At 30.7% G+C, this 22410-nt stretch overlaps 1 protein-coding gene across 1 annotated transcript in view; it reads left to right on the plus strand.

Moving 5' to 3' along the window:
* LOC142330887 (uncharacterized) overlaps positions 1-22410 on the plus strand; it is a 191483-nt gene that overhangs the window by 167948 nt on the left and 1125 nt on the right. The gene's annotated exons all lie outside the window — the stretch shown is intronic.

Here is a 22410-nt window from a genome sequence, read left to right on the forward strand (position 1 = left end):
AAGAAGAAAGTTCACATAAACGTACATTCGTACATAAACTCTTCATTAGCAAGTGTTGGCTGGCGAAACATTTCGCCCTGATTTCTGTTACTTTCATAAAATTAATCCAAACTGTAATTTTTAGGATTTAAATTATGGAATAAATTTATTGGTAAAACCTGACCTGAAGAATTGTAAAAAATAGTTTTCAGAGCTGAATTACTAGCAATTTTTGGAAATCTGGGGTAAAAGACAAAAGATTGTGGTCGTAAAACACACTACTTTATGTTTGTCGTAAAATAGCTTTGTTTAAAAAGTAATTGAATTTTTAAACAAAACTTAGAAAGAATTTAATTGTAAGTAATATACTATGAATAAAGTTCATGGAATCTAAATACAAACGTAAGAATGGCCAAGTTTATAAAAAAAAAAAAACAAATCGAAATGTGAAAGATTTTAACTGGATATTAAACAAAACCCGAATTTTCAATATTACAAAACAAATTAATTAAATATTAAAAATAAACACAATATTAAAATAAATAATCAAAATTAATATATATATATATATATATATATACAAATGTAGTTTTGTTATTAAAATACATATTATTTTTTAAAAATAACAATTTTGTTGAATCGAATTCAAATTCTTGGGGAATTACTTCAATACATCTTGATTTTCATTATCGTTAAGTTACAACCAATCTGATAGTTTGGAATACAGTTTCAATTAATCAATAGTTAATTTAATTGCACCGTTGGAAAGCCATTAAGTTTATGTCTCTGGTTTTAGTAATAACGTTGCTATGCCATTACCACCCTTATCGGTAAAATAATTCTACAGCCTAAATATAGATTGAGATATAGTTACATCTACTATTCCAATGATATTAAACTAACCTTCTGTATAAGATCAAACTCTCGTATTGATACCGATTTCTAATTTATCTTCTTAATCATGTAGACTTTAATTAGAAGACGCCATCCATCAGCGACAACATCACCGCAGGAGTAAATATCTGTAACTCCGATCACCGCATTTCGTGAAATAATTTATTTGGTGATAATTTGAACGTGCTGAAAAAGTTAATTTTGAATTCTTAAAAATTTTTAGAGTCTAGCTTTTCTATGCTTAAAAATGGTTTTACAATACCGTTCTACAAAAACAGTTATTTGTGTGCATGTGTCTCTGTGTTAGAGAGGGAATTGCATTCTCTATTTCAATACTATGCGCCAAAAAATATATGAGTATGAAAAAGTATAAGAAATTTTCCCGAATATTAATTCGGGAAAATCTCACACCGGCTTACTAAGATTTTACATTAAACTTTATAACTTTTTCTTTCTATCCAAAATAGCTAGAATAGCTATATTAAAGGAGAAAATATGGTAATTGTGTGAAAAAGGTTATCGACGTTCTTGAAAATCTTTATGTTTTAGGGTCCAGTTAGTTCATATAAACAAAACAACATATGTATGTATGTACATGCTTACGTATTTGCGACACCCGTTTTTAGCCTTATATTTCAAGATAGGCAAAAATGATTTTTTTCAAATTTGGCACAAATATTTCTGTATATGGGACATTCATTGATTATATTTTTATTTTTTTTCAAAATTCGTTAAAGACAGAGGGGTATCGTGGAAAAATCAATTTCGACTTTCTTCAAAGGTATTTTAGAGAAAATTTTATTAAAGCAATTTTTTGCCTACAATGTATAAATAAATTTTCCAATCTTTTTTTTTTAAATTAACCTTTTTAATTAATTTTTTATTTAAAATTTAAATATATATTTTTTGTTCTTTTTCTCTTTCTCCTTTCAGTTTAAATATTTTTCAAAATTTTTTGCGCTCATATATAGAGCCCTCCTCTATGAATCATGAGACCTTGCCGTTGGTGAGGGGGCTTGAGTGCTCAGGGATACAGAGTAGCTGGACCGAAGGTGCAACCATATCGGAGAGGTATCTGTTGAGAGCCAGACTAAGGAATGATTCCTGAAAGAGGGCAGCAGCTCTTTCAGTAGTTGTTAGGGGCGTAAATCACAATGACTTAAACGGCCATATCAACATCACTCAGTCCTCTGAGTACTGCGCAGCTGAAAGCAATGGAAAACTACAGCTGTTTTTTTTTTCCAAGAAAATGTGGCTCTGCATTTTCAAAAGCAATAATGGAGGCGCCTTCCTTGGTAAAATATTCCGGAGGTAAAATAGTCCCCCGTTCGGATCTCCGGGTGGGGACTACTAAGGAAGGGGTCACCAGAAAAGTAAAAAATAACATTCTACGAGTCGGAGCGTGGAATGTTAGAAGCTTAAAAAAGGTTGGTAGGCTAGAGAATTTAAAAAGGGAAATGGATAGGGTAAACGTGGATATAGTAGGAATTAGTGAGGTTCGGTGGGAAGAGGAAGGCGACTTTTGGTCGGGTAACTTTAGAGTAATTAACTCAGCGTCAAATAACGGGCAGGCAGGAGTAGGTTTCGTGATGAACAAGAAAATAGGGAGGAGAGTGGAGTATTTCAAGACGCATAGCGATAGAGTCATTGTAATAAGGATAAATTCAAAACCTAAACCGACAACGATTGTTAACGTCTATATGCCTACAAGCGCCCATGATGATGATGAGGTAGAATGTGTATACGAAGAGATTGATGAAGCAATTAAACACGTAAAAGGAGATGAAAATTTAATAATAGTTGGAGATTGGAATGCAAGCATTGGAAAAGGCAAGGAAGGAAATATAGTGGGTGAATACGGGCTGGGCAAAAGGAATGAAAGAGGGGACCGACTTATAGAGTTTTGCACGAAGTATAATTTTGTAATTGCCAACACCCAATTTAAAAATCATAATAGAAGAATATACACTTGGAAAAAGCCAGGCGATACTGCAAGGTATCAGATAGATTATATCATGGTTAAGCAAAGATTTAGAAATCAACTCGTGGACTGCAAAACTTACCCTGGAGCAGACATTGATAGCGACCATAATTTGGTGATAATGAAATGTAGATTGGGGTTTAAAAACCTGAAGAAAAGGTGTCAGATGAATCGGTGGAATTTAGAGAAGCTTGAGGAAGAGGAGGTAAAGAAGATTTTTGAGGAGGACATCGCAAGAGGTCTGAGTAAAAAAGATAAGATAGAAAATGTAGAAGAAGAATGGGAGAATGTTAAAAAGGAAATTCTTAAATCAGCAGAAGCAAACTTAGGCGGAATAAAGAGAACTGGTAGAAAACCTTGGGTTTCAGACGATATATTGCAGCTGATGGATGAACGTAGAAAATATAAGAATGCTAGTGATGAAGAAAGTAAAAGGAACTATCGGCAATTAAGAAATGCTATAAACAGGAAGTGCAAACTGGCGAAAGAAGAGTGGATTAAAGAAAAGTGTTCAGAAGTGGAAAGAGAAATGAACATTGGTAAAATAGACGGAGCATACAGGAAAGTTAAGGAAAATTTTGGGGTACATAAATTAAAATCTAATAATGTGTTAAACAAAGATGGTACACCTATATATAATACGAAAGGTAAAGTCGATAGATGGGTGGAATATATTGAAGAGTTATACGGAGGAAATGAATTAGAAAATGGTTTTATAGAGGAAGAAGAGGAAGTTGAGGAGGATGAAATGGGAGAAACAATACTGAGATCTGAATTTAAGAGAGCATTAAAAGATTTAAATGGCAGAAAGGCTCCTGGAATAGACGGAATACCTGTAGAATTACTGCGCAGTGCAGGGGAGGAGGCGATTGATAGATTATACAAACTGGTGTGTAATATTTATGAAAAAGGGGAATTTCCATCAGACTTCAAAAAAAGTGTTATAGTAATGATACCAAAGAAAGCAGGGGCAGATAAATGTGAAGAATACAGAACAATTAGTTTAACTAGTCATGCATCAAAAATCTTAACTAGAATTCTATACAGAAGAATTGAGAGGAGAGTGGAGGAAGTGTTAGGAGAAGACCAATTTGGTTTCAGGAAAAGTATAGGGACAAGGGAAGCAATTTTAGGCCTCAGATTAATAGTAGAAGGAAGATTAAAGAAAAACAAACCAACATACTTGGCGTTTATAGACCTAGAAAAGGCATTCGATAACGTAGACTGGAATAAAATGTTCAGCATTTTAAAAAAATTAGGGTTCAAATACAGAGATAGAAGAACAATTGCTAACATGTACAGGAACCAAACAGCAACAGTAGCAATTGAAGAACATAAGAAAGAAGCCATAATAAGAAAGGGAGTCCGACAAGGATGTTCTCTATCTCCGTTACTTTTTAATCTTTACATGGAACTAGCAGTTAATGATGTTAAAGAACAATTTAGATTTGGAGTAACAGTACAAGGTGAAAAGATAAAGATGCTACGATTTGCTGATGATATAGTAATTCTAGCCGAGAATAAAAAGGATTTAGAAGAAACAATGAACGGCATAGATGAAGTCCTACGCAAGAACTATCGCATGAAAATAAACAAGAACAAAACAAAAGTAATGAAATGTAGTAGAAATAACAAAGATGGACCACTGAATGTGAAAATAGGAGGAGAAAAGATTATGGAGGTAGAAGAATTTTGTTATTTGGGAAGTAGAATTACTAAAGATGGACGAAGCAGGAGCGATATAAAATGCCGAATAGCACAAGCTAAACGAGCCTTCAGTAAGAAATATAAGTTGTTTACATCAAAAATTAATTTAAATGTCAGGAAAAGATTTTTGAAAGTGTATGTTTGGAGTGTCGCTTTGTATGGAAGTGAAACTTGGACAATCGGAGTATCTGAGAAGAAAAGATTAGAAGCTTTTGAAATGTGGTGCTATAGGAGAATGTTAAAAATCAGATGGGTGGATAAAGTGACAAATGAGGAGGTATTGCGGCAAATAGATGAAGAAAGAAGCATTTGGAAAAATATAGTTAAAAGAAGAGACAGACTTATAGGCCACATACTAAGGCATCCTGGAATAGTCGCTTTAATTTTGGAAGGACAGGTAGAAGGGAAAAATTGTGTAGGCAGGCCACTTTTGGAGTATGTAAAACAAATTGTTAGGGATGTAGGGTGTAGAGGGTATACTGAAATGAAACGACTAGCACTAGATAGGGAATCTTGGAGAGCTGCATCAAACCAGTCAAATGACTGAAGACAAAAAAAAAAAATATAGAGCTATCATTTTTTTTAAATTATGCACCTCGAAACTAAAATACAGAAAATTTTGATTGCCCAATCTATGGAACCATCCGACAAAACTTAGACCTGGGTTCGGATGTAAAATTTTTATTAAGCAAGAACGAAGATGTAAAACATCTTTTGCGGTTCCTCTCCTACAGTGGAATGAAGAATACGATTTAGTGATTTTTGTGATTTATGTATTTCATTTTGTATTTATTGTTTTTACTTGTCTATGTTTGTTCTATATTGTTCCTGTTTCTTTATTGTTTATTTTTGTTGTGTATGATTTTTGTTATTTTATATAGTATTGCATGATAATGTTACTTTAGTCGCTAACTACTATAATTGTTAATGCGACTGTAGATAAAAGCACTAAAAAAAAAATACAGAAAAATGTTTTTTTTTAAATTCTATTTTTCTTATTTTAACCTTTAATGGGTAGGCTTAACTAAAAAAATCTTTCTTAAGATTTATTTCCTACCTATAAAATTTTATTTTCTGTTTTTTTTTTTTTTTTTTGTTTTTTTTGTTTTGAACCCGAATATCATTTAGTTTTTATTATTAATAAAATGCAATACTTTGCCAGATTTTTTTTAAATTCATGGTCTTCAGACGCTATACTAGTAAAAATTATAGTTTTCTGCTTTGTTTCTTTTTTTTAACATCAGAGACACATACGAGGAAGATTTAGACAAAATGAAAAATTCTGTCAAAAAAAAAATAAGGAAAAATATTGCTGAAATGATTTGTTATTCCTCTTTAATGGACATAACATATCGATTTTTAATTATTTATTCAAACAAAATACTAGTTAATGAATGTATTTTAATTAGTTTATAAAAAACAAAATAAAAATAATCTTCACTTTTCACCATTTCACTGTTTTGTAAATAAAAATTTCATTTTGTGAAGTTTTAAATCAAAGAAAGATAGATTTTGATGTAAAATTGTTCTTTAATTCTGAAACAAAACTTTTAATCAGAATTAGTTGATATTAATTACGTTTTTCACATAGATAAATACAGATTCAAAAAAACTCCTATTAATTCGACTTACTTTGAAGTATTATTTTTATGTTTTTAATAGAATTAATTACACCCGTTTACTATTTTGTTCTTATGTTTATCCCTACTCATCTTTTTAAATTTATTTTACTTTTATCAAAGAAAATAATTATTAATTAGTTTTCCCATTGATAAGTAATTCAGAAATAAGTAATTACAAAGTTATACAAAAGTAGAAGTACGTTTTACACAATTTTAATTTATAATTTATTAAATTAATTAAGGTAGAGTATATACCATTATTAAATAGATCGTGAAATATGTAAAAAAACTAATTTAAAAGTTTTTTTTTTTTTTAACTGGTATTTGATGTATCTTCTACTAAATTAATCGTTACAATAATTTTAATTTTCTTTGGAAAAAAGTCGTATTATGAAGGAGGCTGTATGAAACGCTCACAAGGTATTTTTTTTTTTTTTTTTTTTTTTTTTTTTTTTTTTTTTTTAATTAAAATTTATAAAATACTTATATTTTTTTATTTCCTTAAAAAAAATTATAATAATAAATTTTATATTTAAAATAGAAAGTGAAGTAAAAAATTTTGTATTCAAAAATTGTTCTTATTCTAAATATAAAATTTTTTTTTACGAATTTAAATTCTTTTATCTCATCATTGCTTAGTTTTTGGTGGTTAGGTATATTTTGACACAATTATATTAATTCTGATAGTCAAATAATTTCCAAAAAAATATTTATGCATACAACTTAAAAAAGACTATCGATATTCCTGGTTTCAGAGAGGAACCTTTTAGCTGTATCTCTGAAATTCTTTTTATAATTATATAAATGCAAGTGTTTTATTAAGATTTTTTTTTTTTATATAGAGTTGGTGTTCTGCCTTTTTTTCTTTATAATTATTTCTAATAAAAACAAAATCAAAAATTTTTAAATAAATAAAACTAACATCAAAGCCAAAAGAATAAAGTAAAAATATGATATTTTTTAATTTTTTTATACACTTTTTCTTTTCGTAATTGATACAATCTAACATTAAAATGGTAATTATTTACATTTATTAATTTTTTTAAGTAAAAATCTACGATTCAAAGTTATATTTACATGGAATGACACAACAAAAAGTGCGTTTGTTACAATATTTTAGAAACATAATAATAGTAATAATTTCATTATTATTATTATTATTATTATTATTATTATATATATATATATATATATTCAATAAACCGGATGTCCGAAAAAGAACTCCTGGGATTCAAGAACGAATATTGTTTATATTTTGCAGCAATCAATTCGAGTTTGTTACGTAATACTGAAGCGACATCAATTAAGTTTTAGTCTACACATTCTACGTCAGATAGCAGCTGCGTTAGACTGTTGGACAGACCAAGCTGTTACGAACCCGGGCTGCAGTACATAGCGTCGCTACAAGAAAAAGTACAATGTGTGTAACAGAATCAGTGACTGTCGAACAAAAAAAAATTACATGCGAGTGAGACAAAAGCAAATAGCTTGAATAAATTTTGGAAACCGGAAATGTTTTGAAAGGACACATCTGGTAGGCCTAAAATATATGCCGAAAACACAGAAAGACTGTGTTTCCAACGAATTTCAAAACGTTCAGTTCGCAATGTTAGTCGTTAATTGAACATTCCAAAGAGAACTTCCTATGATATTTGCGAGCGATTAAACCTCGTGCTTCTAAAATACTGCTACTATATTAAATTAATCCTAACCATAAGCCACAAAAAGTTGAATTCGTAACAACCACGTTAGACTTCATTTCTGCCGATGGAAACTACCTGTAGCGCATTCCATTTTATGATGAACCAACATTTCATATTCATGGAGTTGTAATCACTATAATTGTCGAGTTCAGATATCAGAAAATCGACATGAATCGATAGAATTTATCCACAAATAAACTCGAAGTGAATATCTGGTGTGGTATTATACATAATCGAATTTTTTAGCCATTTTTTTTTTCTATGAGCAGTTTATTACTCGGCATAGTACTCGGACATGTTGAAAAATTTTGTATTTCCGCATAATGAAAATATTTTTGTATAAACGACCTACTTTTAATAATTGCGCAAATAAAGTCGATCACTTGTTAAGCAACTACTTAGACATTCATTCTGTTTCAAACAAAGAATTTTACAGTAAAATAACAGGCTCAGTGCGTGCGAATATAAAGAGACTAAATAAGTTGTTAACTCATTGTTCCTTATTCCAATCGTAATTTGTCCAACTAGTTTATAAATAATTCATAAGGTACATAAAAGAAACTACGTAAAAAACTATCAGACAGCTATTCGTAATAATAATAAGTAAAAAAAGGATAATAAAATAATAATAACAATAATAGTATATGTAAGTGTGTATGGACTTTACTGAATGAACATTGTATAATTTGGTCATTGGTTGTAATAAGTGGACCGTAAAATACAGCCACCAACTAACCCTTGTTCGGTTACTTTTTTAAAGCAACTAAACCCCTAACTCTTCTACCCTCTTCACCATTAAACTACCCTAGGTTGGTCACCAACCTAAAATCCATTACTACCCCTATACTCTTAACGCACTTATCTTACCCATTTTACCCTTCTGAGGATTTCAATACACTTTAGAGTTGAATAGAAACTAAAATATAGGGTTTTTTCATTATTTTGGTTGTTGTTAAATTATTATTGGTTTGTCATTGTTAACTTAATCATTAAAAATACAAATTATTATTAATTAGATCATAATCTTTTTTTTTACTAGAAAAAGCATGTATTTATAAAATAATATGTTGTGAGTCATTCATAATCAACGGCCAGCAAAAAAACTGAAGATAAATTGATATATATATATATATATATGTGTGTGTGTGTGTGTGTGTGTGTGTGTGTGTGTCCACCAGGTTGGTCTAGTGCTGAACTCGTCATCGTAAATCAGCTGATCTCGAAGTCGAGAGTTCTAAGATTCAAACTTTAGTAAAGGCAATTACTTTTAAACGGAATTTGAATGCTAGATCGTGAATACGTTCTTCGGTGGTTTGGCTTCAATTAAAATAAAAATGGTGTAATATTCTTGAAAAATAGATTGCACTTAAAATCGACACGAAAAAGTTCTTAAAAGCTTAATATTACAGTTAAATGAATAATTAAAAGAAAATCCGACTACTGTGTCTCTTTTTATTCAATATTATATCCCTCTCTCAAATCGTGGTTTACATGTTGGAAAATAAAGATAAACGAAACAAAATCAAATCAAGTCTCATTCACCCTTCATAAGGAACAGTCCTCCTGTTTCTATCTTCAATTTTCCGATTCCGAGATCTCAGGACTGTTTACAGACAAAACACAGTGGAAAATGCTCAACATACCCTGGTACATACGTAATAGCCTTATATATAATGACCTTTAAGTTGCGAACCGTTCGGCAGGAAATCTCTCTGGTCAGCCTACGGTATGAAAATCGTTTGGATCAGCACCCGAATTATTTGGCGGTCAATTTATTAGATAACACGATCAGTGATTTTTCACGATTGCTGAGGAACAATCCTTGGTTTGCCTTATCGCTTCAATTAGGTGACTTTATGGTGTGGCCGTACGGAGTGCTCATCCATTATTAAGTCACAAGCCGCTGGGTCTGTAGCAACTCAATATTAATTCAAATACATCTTATTTAGTTATTGTTCTATGAACAGATTGTAAAGTCGCTGTGTAGTTATAATAATAAAAAAGTAGCAATTTGAACTGTGGCTGTAATGTATCAACTTGTATCACCAGTGATTATAGTAAAATGTTTTGATTTAGAGTTAACTTTTGTTCTATACATCATTAAAAATTATCTACACATTATGTAAATTATTTAACCAAACAATGAAACTTTATTTTATATACTCTTAAATATATTATGGATGAAAATAAAAATTCTAAGAAATATAATTGAAAGATAAATTAAACAAAAAAACTTCTTTTACTTCATGAAATGTAATAATGGAAAGCATTTTCTATATATTTCAAACTTAATGTTAAGGTTTTGATTACGTAACATTCTCTTTTCATCTTAGTTCTTCAAATTATCTTGCTATTGTGTGACTAAAATAATCTCTTAGATTGTCCACTACCATTGTTCTCTTCGTACAAAACTCTAAAAAAAATCTCTTTATCTTTTCTGGTAATAATATCACAAAAAGCACTCCCTACTATAGTGGTAATTGTAAGTCCAAAATATTAGATTTTCCTGTTTATGATGTTATCCAACAATTCTTTTATTCTATATAACCCTCACCCTTCACAAAATTTGTTCCTTTGATATTTTGTACATTGAACTAATCTTCAATCTCCTTTTATACAACCCCATTTCCAAATCTTATAATATCTTTATCGACACAATTGTTACCAACAAGGTTTCTGATCTGTTGAACACGGAAAAAAATACTAAGAAATGCGCCAGTGTTATTTTCAAATTCATTTTTTAGTCTACCTTATCATTTATAAAGAAAAAAAATCATTTTAGAGAGAAATACTATTCTATTAACTGATAAACCAAATTATGTTTTTCAAATCCATAATTTTATAAAATACGTTTTCAATATTGTATTTATTTAATAATAATTTTTTAATCTAAATTCATTTATTACATCCTTCGATTACATTTGTGTTTTTCTCCCACAATTTTAATGAAACCCCACTGACCAATCCATTAACGAAATAAAATAAAAATGAGGTATTAAATTTTAATAGTCAATTTTTTTCTACTTTTAGTTCTTTCGCATACAGTGTCAACTCCATATCCGGTAGTGATCTTAAAGGATTTTTTTTTAGGTTATGATGACGTACGGTACGGAATTTTTTTTTACAACGGATCTTCGAACTGCACCTCCTGATTAGTTTTACCCTGCACTAACACTGCTAGATCGTCTGCGAATGCAATTACTTCAGCGCCTCTTGGGTAGTTTAACTGCAGGATGCCGTCAAACATAAGAACCCATAATAATGGCCCCAGGACAGATCCCTGTGTATTCTGTGGCCTCACCATAGAATTCGAACTCAATAGGCCCCTCCTGGGCATTAATCCTACAGACTCGCTCCGAGAGATACTCCCCAATCTGTCTCCTCAAATATCGACACTTCAGGGGATAGATCAGTTAAGTAAAGGATCTTGATGTAAAAAAAAACTACACGTCAATAATTTTTCTAGAGTAAATATGACCTACAATTAATAAATTAATTGATTTATTTTACCTCTTCACTATATAGAAGAAAAAAATTAGTTATTGTTAAAAAGAAAGTTGGATAGTTAATAAAACTTAAATCAATATTATTTCAGCCTTGAAGCATGAAAAATATTCGGTATGATAACATTCTCATGGACAAATGTTTTAATTTTTATAACATAACGACAATTTTTTAAGAAAAGGACAATTGTACTGGCTATATATACAAGAGTTTATTTAAAATTTGAATGCCACTTCGGCATTATCAAGGAAAACACTAATGGAGTTTTTCATGACTCTTGCAGTACAATAGATTTCTTTTTAAATTTTGAGCACGACGAATGACCTGAAAACTCAAGTATTCTGTATTAAGAATACTTAACGGTGAATTTATGAATATGTTTTTAAGTAATTCTTTATGACTTAGAATCAAACAATTTATCTGAATCTTATCAACAGATTATTTATAGCAACCAATATTTTAAGGTTTTTTTTTTAACTATAAAAAATTGTTTTATCAACAAATTTAAAAAAAAAAAACTTTTTCAGCAGTAAAAAATTAGGATTCTAGATATATTTAATCTATTAAAATTTTGACAAAATTATATGATAGATTCGAGAGATTAAACTAGAAATTTAAGAATAATGATTAATAATAAATGATTAATAATTAGGAAGAAATTAACCCTATTTTTGGCAAAGAAAAATGTTTATAAAATTTTCCATGTTATAATTTTCAGAATAATCTGTTTTACGATTCGTAGAATGGCTTGCAAAGTTTTCTTATCATTAATTAGATGGTTTAAATCACTTAAATATTAAACATTGTTCGGTACTGATAATTTTAATCCGATTGTGTTTCTTAAATCCTTCGATACAGTTGACATTAATCCTAAAATCTGATGTAGATACCACGTGATGTTCTTGTACGCCTATTAAATTACATATACACATTTTTTTTTTTTTTAATGAAGAGTACATAAAATTTTATTTCATTAATAACTTTTGATATTTTTTCATATTTTATTATTATTGAATTATTATTTATCTTAATTTTTTTTTAAATCAGAGGTTAATAATTATTAATAAATTAATCAATATATTTAATTTAAAAAAAAAAAAAATGTTAAAAATATATATATAAAGTCGGATTCGAACCGATGTGCCTTCCCCTTGTAAGATCCAAATATTTCAGTAATTAAATTTTCATTTGGCTGTAACTCTGTAAAACCCACTGAAAATAAGTACTACTTATGGATATATCGTTAAAAAGCTCTCCAAAATCCAATTTTTTTGGATTTTGGGCTTTTTTGGACACTTTTAGTTAGTCGGTTGCAATCAAAAGGGGAGGTGCACAACTAGTTGTTACAACAATCCTAAATCAAAAATTTCAACATCCTACAGCTAATCGTTTTGGAGTTATGCGAGATACATTCGGACAGACTAAACGCCGATACTAGGCAAAGTGGATTCAGGGATGGTCAAAATAGATATTTCCGTTGAAATCTGAAAACCAAAATTTTTCGTGATCAAAATACTTCGTACAAGGAAGTAAAAATAAAGTAAAATAAAATTGAGGTATAAATTTTAATAAAAGAAATAAAATTAAAAACACTTGAAAGTCATTTTTGCGTTCATAGCTTTTAAATTCAATTATTCTTATTGTTGATTACTGAAAAACGGATAATTATATTTACCAATCATTGCTTTCAGTAATGGAGATAAAAAATATTATCATTCAAATCTTTACAAAACTCTAATTTTACATTCTTAGATTTCTTTTTTTAATAATATATATAAATTTTAAAAGTTTTTTCTCCATAAAATTACACAAGTTATGAAGAAAGTTAGGATTACAATAGATTTTTAGAATGTTTCAATTTACGAAAATAAAAGTTTTATTTAATAAAAATATTATTCGTGAAAAAAATTAATAATTTAATTAACTTCGTCCTTCATCAAACTCATTTTAATTAAAAAAAACTTCGAAACCACATTTTAATTAAAATAAAACACTAAAAAAGTGGTTTGTCAAAAAAAAAAGAGACAAAAACATTGTAGAAGAGTTCATATTGCTACATGGTTTAACAAGTTTTATATGAGTATATCGCTGGATAATTTTATTGTTTATTGTGTACACTTCATTACAGAATGTAAAGTTAATATGTATATATATATATATATATATATATATATATATATATATGTATACAAAAGATTGAGATAGAAAAGATAGAAAGAGTATGAGTGTATTATGTATTTATGTATGTGTAACTATACTAACACAAATGATGAAGAACAAGCAAAAACATTATAGGGTACGCTAAGCAAAACAAAGTGGTGGAACACCTAGCAAAACGCGTTTATTTCAAAAGGAGCTAAATATATTTTGAACTAGGTTTGGTCTTGAAAGTTGAAAACGGAAAGCTTGAACATACGTACAATTAAGGTTAAACCATTTAGGTTAAATAGATGCTTTTGTATATGTGTGCATTAGTACACACTTGTAAATTACATGTTTGGATATCGTGCACACGCAAACAATATACTTAACCTAGTTCTCAGATTAGCAAATTACATAACATTGTTCTGTAAAAAATATGCTATATGATAACTAACTTAGGAAAGGAAAACAGACGCACGGCTTACTCGACTAATACCGTTAAAAAAATTCAGATCCTTAAATTTACGTTACGTTTATAAAGTGAGATTTTATTCATTTTTTCAGTGCTGAGAATGAATGGTTACATGTAAATAGATTTTTTTTTACAACAGAAGTTTACTTGATTATTATCGAGGTTAAGAAAATTAGTTCTAAATATATATTACGACAGCCGATCAGCTTCAATACAATAAAATTAAATGTAGAAGATAAAAATATAATTAGAAACTTATTTATAATTATTATTAGATTTATACTATATAAATACGAAGAGGGTTTTTGTTTGTTCGTTATAAACAAAAGATTTACACGATCAATCGTAACCAAATTTTTACTCATGTTTCTTGGCATAACTGATAAGGTTTTTAGACATATTTCTTCTCGAAAAATTTCTACAAAATATACGAGGACCGCTCGGAAAGTACCCTCCGTTTGGCTACAATTAAAACGCTGAAAAAATAAAAATATTTTATTATATTCAACTTAAACCTACAACTTTTAACTATTTTTAAACATAGTCGCTATTTAAATTCAAGCATTTCTCATACTGTTCCACTATTTTACAAATACCTTCTTCATAAAATTCAGCCGCAGCCAATCTTTCACGGCATTTCAAAGTTCGTCTTTGTCATCGATGTGCTGCGATGCACATCGCAGCACATGCCATTTGACTCGAATCTTCCGCGAAACTTTGAAGAAACTTAGGCAAGCCATCCAGAACAAACGACGCGGTATGCTGTGATCCGGTATTGCTGCATAACAACGCTCGTCCTCACAGTGCTCGAAAAAATCAAAAACTTCTGAATCAATTTCAACGGGACATTTTTGATCATCCTCCTTACAGCTCGGACTTGGCGCGGAGTGATTTTCATTTCTTTACTCACGTGAAGAAATGCCTTGCGTCGCAGTACTTCAATAACCGAAGACGAACTTTAAAATGTCACGAAAGTTTGGGTAGGAATCCAGGCGGTTGAAATTTATGAAGTAGGATTTATGAATGAAATTCGAGAAACGTTATGATAAATGCATGAATTTAAATGTCGACTATGTTTAAAATTAGTTAGAAGCTGTAGTTTTAATTTGTGTATAATAAAATATTTTTATCTATGCCGTCTTTTATTTATAGTCAGATGGAGGTTCCGAACGGCTCTCGTATGTATAAAATCTTTCAACCAGAAAGTTTTTTTCAAAGATTTTTTTTATATATATGTAACAGTGGAGATTTCCCGCTTGAAGCACAAACTTTAATGAATTGAATAGTTGAATTGTGAACTGTCAAAATCACTGTGTGAGCTAGATTGGAACTAAATGATTATAAATATCTAAAATCAAATTTCTAGATTTTTTTTTAAATTTCGAGTTTCAAGGGTTAAAATAGATTATGGAATTTTTTTTGAGACCCTGTTATTTCTTTAATTTCTCGGTAAAAAATGAAGAAATCAACCTAATTTTTGGTAAGTGTAATCTTCATGTCATTAAACCAATTTCTAGGTTTTTAGAAATTCTACCTTGAAAGGCATGAAGAAAGTTAAAAAAAAATGTTGAAAAATGATTTTCAACAGTTTTCTCAATCCCGACTATTGTAAATGAGATATTTAGTAGATTTCGGCTTGCAAATACTCTTCAGATAAATATTTAAAACCATTTTCGGGTTTTTAATAATTGCGTAGATACATAGCGCTGTGGCTCAACCAACACAGCCCTGCCACCGATACTGAATGTGTGACTGACTTCACCTGCCTCCGGTTACTTGACTATAAACCATAAAATATAAAGATGACCGCTACAAGAAACGCATGTAACCATATGGGAAAAGTAGTTGAAAGATTGTTAGAAAATAGACTTAGAGAGGAAATAGAGGAAAAACAATGTCTACATCCGGAACAATACGGATTTAGAAAAGGACTGTCCACGGTGACCGCAGTCGAGAATGTAAAAAACTGGGCATTAAATTGCAGAAGCGGTACATGGAGGACTAGAAAAATCCCCATGATCATAATGCTTGATGTTAGAAACGCATTTGGTACGGTCCTCTGGACAGCCATCATTGAGGCGCTTCAAGCCATGCAAATAAGTAAATACTTAGTAAATCAGATAGATCAATATCTGCAAAATAGGTTCATAGAGGTCAAAACCCTAGAAAGGAAAGCCATATTTCAGGTATTCGGAGGGGTGCCGCAGGGATCTGTCCTTGGCCCAACCTTATGGAATGTTTTCTATGATAAAATCTTCAGGCTGAACTACCCCGAAGGGGTATCGATAGTAGGATACGCGGATGATATCGCAATATTAGTAGAAGACAGAGATATTAATGAACTGGAGAACAAGGCAAACCAAGCGCTTAGAACAATAGAATGGAGGATAACAAATTAGAAATAGCTCCTAATAAATCCCGTTGCCTGGTCCTCTCGGGTAGAAGACCATTAAGAAGTGTGAATCTAAATATCAGAGGACAGAGAATTGATGAAGTAAAAGAAACAAAATACTTGGGGGTACTTCTGGACAAAAGTTTAAGGTTCAGCAAGCATATTGATATGATTTGTGGGAGAGTTACTCCTCCTGTAAAGGGATTAAGAGGATTATTTCAAAACCACGGCACACCTAAAATGGTTATTCGAAGATTGATAACCGCGGCTATCACTTCGACGGTACTGTATGCGGCTCCCATATGGGGGGCGGCAATGAACATACAGCAAAATAAAAAGAAGTTGAGAAGTGTCCATAGACTGGTATTGCTGCGTGTAGCTGCTAGTTACTGTACGGTATCGTATTACGCGCTGTGCGTACTGACCGGGGTCCTACCCATAGACCTTCAGATAAAAGCCAGAACCCTCAGACACAGCGGTATGTCGAAAGAAGAGATGGAAGGGATTATAGAACAAGAATGGCAAGAAGAGTGGACAGGGTCCGGAGTGGGAGAATGGACCAGACGCCTAATCCCTAATATTAAAACCTAGAATAACAATAGACTCGGAGATGTCAATTTTTACATGACACAATTACTGACGGGGCACGGCTCTTTCGGTCAGTATCTGTATAGGATCGGGAAGAGAGCCACCCCGCAGTGCATCTATTGTCCAGAGAACGACGATCCCGAACATACGTTGTTCATATATCCAAGATGGGCCGTTAACAGAGGTCAAATAGTAATTAATGGTCTTACACCAGAAAATTTCATAAACTGGTTGGGGTACAACAACGAGTACTGGGAATGGTTCCGCAGGTTCGCCGGGGAGGTCCTGCGGGCCAAAGAGGATGAAGACAGAAGAATGGGAGTATAAACAGTAGGGTAGGGCGGACAGTCACTCCATGGAGGGCCTGTACGCCTTGGTGTGCGGGTACCTGAGAAGGGGGTGAACTCCAGGGGAGTTTGAGTTTGGGTTAAAATAAAAGACCAAGTCCCGGTCGGCGGGGTCGTCCCTGCGGGAGCCTAGGCTCTTTGTGGGGTCGGCGCTGTCGATTAGAGGCCAAAGGCGTAAAGACCGAGTCCCGGTTCCCTGCTGAGGCGCTGGGGGACGGCATAGCCGGACCTTGGCTCTAAAGCGGGGGATTAGAGGCAGGCAATGTAAAACAAAAGATCCGAGACCGGGGAGGCCAACCTGCCGTGCCGGACGTATAGCCGGCGGGTGGGGGACGCCTCCTTTGAGAGTAAAAGGACACTCTCCCCGACTGAGTATACTTAATTGGATATCCGGTCGGGGAGAGTAGGGAGAAAAAATGTAACCATATAGCGCGGGCGAAGCTGCGACGGAGAACTAGTATAATACAAAATGTTACCTATTTAAAAGTGGTTAATCTGTTTAACTTATATATGATTTTTTTTCATTTTAACAAAAACACGATTCCCAATCTAAAATTATACATCGTATGGTTTAAAATTATCATATAAAATGTTTCTCTATATTATTTTTTATGATAAAAAAGTACTTTTTTTTCTTTAAACCTCAGATATTTAAATTGTAAAATAAAGAAAACCCGTTGTTAAATAATTAATTAGAATATAAAATTAGATAACCATTTACATTATTAAAAAATCATTACTATCAATAGATACTGAGAAATTTGTTTATTCAAAGAAAATTAATTAATTAAATAATCGAAGGGCTTCGCTAGCGCCTCGTCTGGCAAGTATGAGAACTTGACAGTAAGGCGGCTACGCTACCTGTATAATCTTTAAATTAGGGGTTTTCGACACCTTCAAATTCATTTACTAAGTAAATAAGAATGATTTTGGATATATGAATTGTGTTTAAGAATCCTGGATATAACTGTAATCTTATGCACAAAACAGTTTTTCGATTAACATACTTGTTTATTTATTGCAGCACATCAAAGTCCCACAATAACAGGTCTAACAGTTTATTTTTTGCCTCCAGAACCACCGTAAGGTATTATTTCAGAGAATGAATGAGGATGATATGTATTAATGTAAATGAAATGTAGTCTTGTACAGTCTTAGGTCGAGCATTTCTGAGATGTGTGATTAATTGAAACTCAATCAAATCGGTATAAAAGTAACTGCCTTTACTAGGATTATATATACAGTAATTACTCTAAATATATTCAGACTTCTGAAGTGGTCCGACCGAGATCAGCTGATCCTGATCGATCATGAACGACTTCAAGAAATGTACAAAGAAAGAAAGAAATTTTAGTGGAATCGATGTAGTAGTTTGGAGATTTTGAGCCTCAAAATCTCCATATTTAAAATTATATATATATATAAAACACATCCCGTAAATTAATTTTTCATGATTTATTTAATCATATATTGAATACCGTACACGTAAACAACCACGCTTTTTCAAAATAAAAATTTCCGAATTTATTTCAAAATAAGTGATCATTCTTTTTTTATAAAAATAGGTTATTTAGGAATAAGTATGACCTTATGGTCCACACTATTACGTACAGTAAACTTTCATTCGATAATAATTTGCCTTCTACATAAAGTTTGTTTTTCATTTCAATATAAGATATTTTTATTAATTCTACATGAAACTACGGACAATTCCATTATCTTCAATTCTATGCAAAAAAAAATCAAATCAAAACACATTCTATCAAGCTTCAACTTTCATTCGATCATTTTCCTGCTACAGAAGTTTTTTTTTATGTTTCAATATAAGATTCTTTTTCTATATACAACTCATAAACATAAACATATTTATGTTTAGTTAGTTTAGATCATCTCTCTTTCTAATCTCTCATCTCACGTTCTGATTTTGAGCCTGTTGTTGTTATCGCGTTGTTTGGGGAATGAATTTAAAAAAGTAAGACTAATTAATGGATGAGTTTTAAAAAAAGGAACCTTCTACCTTTTCTTAATTGTAAAAAGCTAAGCTTTTTCTATGAAACTACATCCTTAAAAAAAAGAAATAGTAAATAACAATTTTACATTCTACAACCGAGAATTTATGACTAGTTATTGAGTTACAGATTCAAGTTGACCTAGGGAAAAGTTAAAAGAAAAACTGGTAAAAGAAAAAACTGGTACAATGATCATTAATCAGATGTATATAGCACAGATGTTACACTATAGCGGAATATAAATCTACCAAGATGTGGCGACCTTTATAAGAGTAAACAACAAGATGAAAATCAAGTAGTATTTACAAGAAACTTTACTAGTTAAACTCGAAAAGATTAATGGTTGTAAGAGAAATCGGTGGAAAGACAATTCGTGCTGACAGTTCTTACTGACCTGTCGATAAACATGCTTATAATAAAATATACATGTAAATAATTTTAGTGGACAACTCTCGAAATTAAGGAAGAAAAATGTTATTTTTAAATTTAAACAATAGAAAATCTGAACAAGAGAGACGGGATCACTATGGTGGTATGCTGTAACAAAACGAGCACAACCTCTATTTTAATAACAAAATTACATTTTCTTTATAAAGTAGGGTTAATAAATTAAACTAAATGTTTAATATAAATTATTCCAAAATTATTTATACCAGTACACATAGTACAATAGATATAAAAGCTGTATTAAAGTTCACCAGTATAACCTGTAAAATCCTTATTGTTACTAGTAGACTATACACAAAACTGTTATTCCAAGCTTAAACCCTAAACTTTCTTAAATTTACAAAGTTTTATCGGAAACAAAAACCAATTTTCCAAGTATTTCTTTAGTACTTTACTCCTCAATAATAGGCTATAATGCCTATCTCTTTTATAGGCATAACCTACATTTTATATTGTTATTAAAAAGTTGTGTGTTGCGTCTTAGCTCACCTTCATTCCATCCATACTTATTCTGCACATCCTCTTTCCTAAGTAAGAAAAGTTCAAAACAATTTAAAAAGTGAATCTGTGTAAAACGTTTACGTATATTATAAAATAAAATAAATTTTGATTTAAAATACGAATTCCTGTACATTTTTTTTTTATCCAAGAAAAATATAAAACGAACTGAAAAAAAATATTTTTAATTATGAAAACAACTCCAATAGAATATTAAATGTCGTAATTACACAGATTTGGGATGACAGAACTTTATTAAATGAATATACTACAGATACGGTAAAAATGTTTAAAATTATACTCTATTTTTAATTCATTTAATTATTATAATTTTTACATTAAAACTTTTATATAAATAAATGTGATATTATCATAAAAGTTTAATACATGCTTTTGAATTATGTAATTTTAATTTAACAATTCACTCCAATTTAACAGGATTTGAATCCGTCTAGAAAATCTTTTTTTTTAATTTCCTTTCACGTAATTATTAGAACAACAATTAATGTTATTATCAAAACAGTATTTTTTAATTAAACAACTAATAACCTATTGGTTATTAGTCATTTCACCCTAAATATTTTACTAATAAAAAGAAGATGATAAGTAATTATATATTTAGATGAAAAAACTTTTGTAACTTCGATTGCAGAATTACAATATACAAATAAAGTATTGATTATGAAGGAATTGACAAAACCAAGGAATTAATTTTATTAATCATGGCCCGTTGTTATTGATATATAATTTATTTTTGTAATAGTTTCCGCTTACCAACAATCTTTAATAGTATGTTCAAGCGCTTTCGAATTAGTAATCCATCCTCAGGAACATTGGTGTGTTATAATTACTTACGTCACATATCATTAATTATACTACTTGAATTTTAAAAATAAAAATTATAAACATAATAATTGATCGTCAAAAGGTAAAATAATGTCGTCATTCATCATGTCAACAATATTAAAGTCTCAATTGTTATCCTTCATATAAAAAAAAGATGACAATTGAGACCTTCATATTGACATGACGGATAACGTTGACATTATTTTATCTTTTGACGATCAATTTTTACGTTAAAAATTTTTGTTTTTAAAATTCAAATAGTATATAATTAATGATATGTGAAGTAAATAATTATAACACATCAATCTTCCTGAGGATGGATTACTAATTCGAAAGCGCTCGAACATACTATTAAAGATACTGTTGGTAAGTGGAAACTATTATACATATAAAAACCGAGGAAATCTTTCTTACAAAAAAAGGAAGTCTGGAGCTATCAGAACTAAATCTAATAATTAAAAAATTATATTCCATATATATGTTTATGTGAGAAGAGAAAATTTTGAAACTTACAAAGAGGTGAACTAAATTATAATGATATGTACATATTCAAATATCCAAGCATAGTTAATTTTGTTTTATAGATTTTGTTTGTGAAAGATAGAAATTGTAGATAAACTCAAATACTGGAATATATAAACCAGATAACTCAGATTATAAAATGTAGTTATTATACAGAATGATCAAAAAGTAACGTAACCTTATGGGAAAATGAGTAAGTTACAGTAGTTGTTGAAAGTGGCCTCCATTATACGATTCACATAATTGAATACGACGTTTCATGCTCTTAAACGCATGTAATGTTTGAGGAATTGCAGCGAAACATCGTCCAACTCAAAATTCCGAAATGGAGTGAGAATGAGTTTTGTAAGCAGCATCAGTAATGTCCTCTATACCTTAAGGAGACAAGAAAAAGTCAGGAGGATATAAATCAAGAATTTTAAGGTTCAAATCCTAGTTAAGACAGTCAGTTTTATACTAATTTGAATACTAGATCGTGGATACCGGGGTTGTGGACCCCTCGGCCTCCTAATAAATCCCCTCCTCTCTTTTTTCTGTTTAGCCTCTGAAATCACCGTAAAGTATTACTTAAGAGGATGAATGAGGATAATATGTATGAATGTAAATGAAGTGTAGTCTTGTATAGTCTCAGGTCGACCATTCCTGAGATATGTGGTTAATTGAAACCCAACCACCAAAGAACACCGGTAGCCACGATCTAGTATTCAAATACGTATAAAATTAAGTACCTTCACTAGGACTTTTACTTACGTTACTC

The sequence above is a fragment of the Lycorma delicatula genome, chromosome 10 (genome assembly GCF_047948215.1).
Source record: "Lycorma delicatula isolate Av1 chromosome 10, ASM4794821v1, whole genome shotgun sequence".
Lineage (NCBI taxonomy): Eukaryota > Metazoa > Arthropoda > Insecta > Hemiptera > Fulgoridae > Lycorma > Lycorma delicatula.